The following is a 2,994-nucleotide window of genomic DNA, read 5'->3' as shown; positions in this document are numbered from 1 at the left end:
GAGACTGGCTCAGGACAGAGAAGGGATCAGAACTGCTGTACATAGGGTCACTATACACTGCAGGTGACTCAATGGCACATAAAACCAGTAATGTACTATGACAGGTTTGGAAGCAGTAGTGGCACCCACTTCCTAAACAACATGCCTCTGGAAACTCTGTGAACTTTGATAAATGTCAGTAGTTATAGAGGGGCTTTAGGCCTTTTGTTTGTAGGGTCGCTATGAGTGTACTTGATTGGAAGGCAATCAACAACAACAACAATGGGGTTTTGAGGGATGAAAACCACAGAGAAAAAAATAGGCTGTTAGGGTTTTAACTGTAGCCCCCTCAAAGATATGTTAAGAGAAGCTGTTCCTTAGAGAGGACATTGTGTTTGGAACTATGAAAGAAAGACCTTCAACCAGTTGAGTTGACACGGTCACTATGGCAACGGGCTTGGGTGTGTCAGAGATTGTGACACCACGTTCAGATTAGTTGTCCAGTGCGTCACTATGACTTGACTTGACAGCACCTAACAACCACAATAAAAGAAAAGATCACTGTTCCAACCTTATACCTGTGTATGTGACCTCATTTGCAACAGGATCTATGGGAAGCCAATACTAAATATTTTTCATAAACTGAATGCTATTTCAGGATGTGGGGGAGGCCCCATTCAAGCTGGAATTCACCCTGAGGCACTTAGGCAATCCTTAAGGGTTTACAGGATTCTTGCATTGTATTTGCTGACCCCCTTCCTCCTGAGTCAAGAGGAAGATTTTCAATAGAAAGAGCTTGGCTTCATTTGCGTTGAATTCTCTTTGTGATTTGCTTACTGATAATTTTCAATAAAGGTACAGGGAAGCTGGAATGGGGCCCTTCGGTTGAGAACTGCTGGCTCTCTGTCTTTATGCTCGCTCTTCTTTCTCATTCTTGATTGTCTATCTCATTATTAAGAATTATAAAAATGCTTTACCCTCTTGGGCGGCACCAACCTTGACTTCCAAATGGAACAGTACATCTACAAAAGGAAAAGTGATGGCACTTACATCATAAACCTGAAGAGGACCTGGGAGAAGCTGCTCTTGGCTGCTCGCGCCATTGTTGCCATTGAAAATCCAGCTGATGTCAGTGTCATATCTTCCAGAAATACAGGCCAGAGAGCTGTTCTGAAGTTTGCTGCTGCTACTGGGGCCACTCCTATTGCCGGGCGCTTCACTCCTGGAACCTTCACTAACCAGATCCAGGCAGCCTTCCGGGAGCCTCGTCTTCTGGTGACCACCAGCCTCTGACAGAAGCATCTTAAGTTAACTTGCCCACCATTGCTCTGTGTAACACAGATTCTCCTCTGCGTTATGTAGACATTGCTATCCCGTGCAACAACAAGGGAGCTCACTCTGTGGGTCTGATGTGGTGGATGCTGGCCCGGGAAGTCCTGCGCATGCGTGGCACGATCTCCCGGGAGCACCCGTGGGAGGTCATGCCCGATCTGTACTTCTACAGAGATCCAAAGAGATTGAAAAGGAAGAACAAGGCTGCTGCTGGAAAGGCTGTGACCAAGGAGGAGTTTCAGGGAGAATGGACCGCCCCTGCTCCTGAATTCACTGCTACTCAGCCTGAAGTGACAGACTGGTCCGAAGGCGTCCAGGTGCCCTCTGTGCCGATTCAGCAGTTCCCTATTGAAGACTGGAGCGCGCAGCCTGCAACTGAAGACTGGTCTGCAGCCCCCACTGCTCAGGCCACTGAGTGGGTGGGCACCGCCACGGAGTGGTCTTAAACTGTCTTCTAAAAAGTGGAAATAAGGTTGACGGAAAATAAAGAATGAGTTTCATAGAAAAGAAAAAAAGCTTTACCCTCGGTCTACAGCAAGGATCTTTGCAGATGTAATTAGTTAGGATGAGGGCATTCTGGAGTGGGGTAAGTCCTAATGTCATAGAACCAGTGACCTCATAAGAAAAGAAAAAATAGTGTGATGCATCTACCAGCCAAGAAGCACCAAGGATTACCAAGGTCCACCAAGAGCTGGACGAGATAAGGAAGGGTCTTTAAGATTTCAGAGAATGCATGGCCTTTCTGTCCCTTAATTTCAGATGTCTAGTCTCCAGATCTAAGAGACCGTAAACTTCCATTGTTTAAAACCATCCACATTGTGACACACTTTGTTAGAGTGAAGACAAAACCCTAAATCAGGTGCTAAGGGGTCACCTCCACATCACAGCGAGCAAAAGTGTGTCATAGTACACCTGTGCTTTGGGGAGTTTTCTTGATTTTAAACTTAACGGCACATATCTCCAGGCTTTCCTTCTGTGTTGCTGCTGCTTGGCTTTGAACTGCCAACCTTTAGGTATGTACTCAAACACAAGAAACTTTTAAAAAAATTTTAATTATTATTTTTATTTCTATTATGTGGGTAGAAGGAGAATTGATGCCTTTGAGCTGTGGTGCTGGAGAAGAGTCTTGAGGGACTGCTAGGAAAACAAACAGATTCATCCTGGAAAGGGTCAAACCGGGCAGCTCCTTGGAGGCAAGGATTCTAAGGCTCCGTCTAACATACTTTGGACATGTTGTAAGGAGACATGTCTCCTTGGAGAGGGACATCATGCTTGGGAGGGTGGAGGGACAGCGCAGGAGGGGAAGACCCTCTATGAAGTGAATTGATTCAGTGAACAGGGTAATCGGGATGGGTGTGTCAGAGGCAGTGCGATTGGCACAGGATAGAACAGAGCTTAGGGCTGTTGTACACAGGGTCGCTATGAGTCGCAAGCAACTCGACAGCACATAACAACAACCTTATGTGTGTGTGTGTGTGTGTGTACCATCAAATTGGATATGATTGGTACAGGAGGAGAGTGGCCCTCCTTCTCCAGCAGAGCATCTGGTGGGTTTCAACCGCAAGCCTTTAAGACTGCAGTGCAGCTTCTTGCCACTAGGCCACCAGAGCTCCCTGAGACTTTTTTTTTAAAGTTTCTCTTATTGTACCCTTAGTTTATAAACACAAGGATACACTTGAGGAC

The 2,994-nt window shown here is 46.1% G+C and overlaps 1 pseudogene; it reads left to right on the top strand.

Annotated features, from left to right (window-relative positions):
- Window positions 1-424: 424 nt before the first annotated feature.
- On the top strand, window positions 425-1,757 carry LOC102865225 (annotated as a pseudogene).
- The last annotated feature ends 1,237 nt before the right edge of the window (window positions 1,758-2,994 follow it).

This window comes from Elephantulus edwardii, unplaced genomic scaffold, assembly GCF_000299155.1.
Source record: "Elephantulus edwardii isolate Elephantulus edwardi_28Jun2011 unplaced genomic scaffold, EleEdw1.0 scaffold00236, whole genome shotgun sequence".
Lineage (NCBI taxonomy): Eukaryota > Metazoa > Chordata > Mammalia > Macroscelidea > Macroscelididae > Elephantulus > Elephantulus edwardii.
Note: the sequence above shows the minus strand (reverse complement) of the source record. Positions and strands in the feature narration are given on the sequence as shown.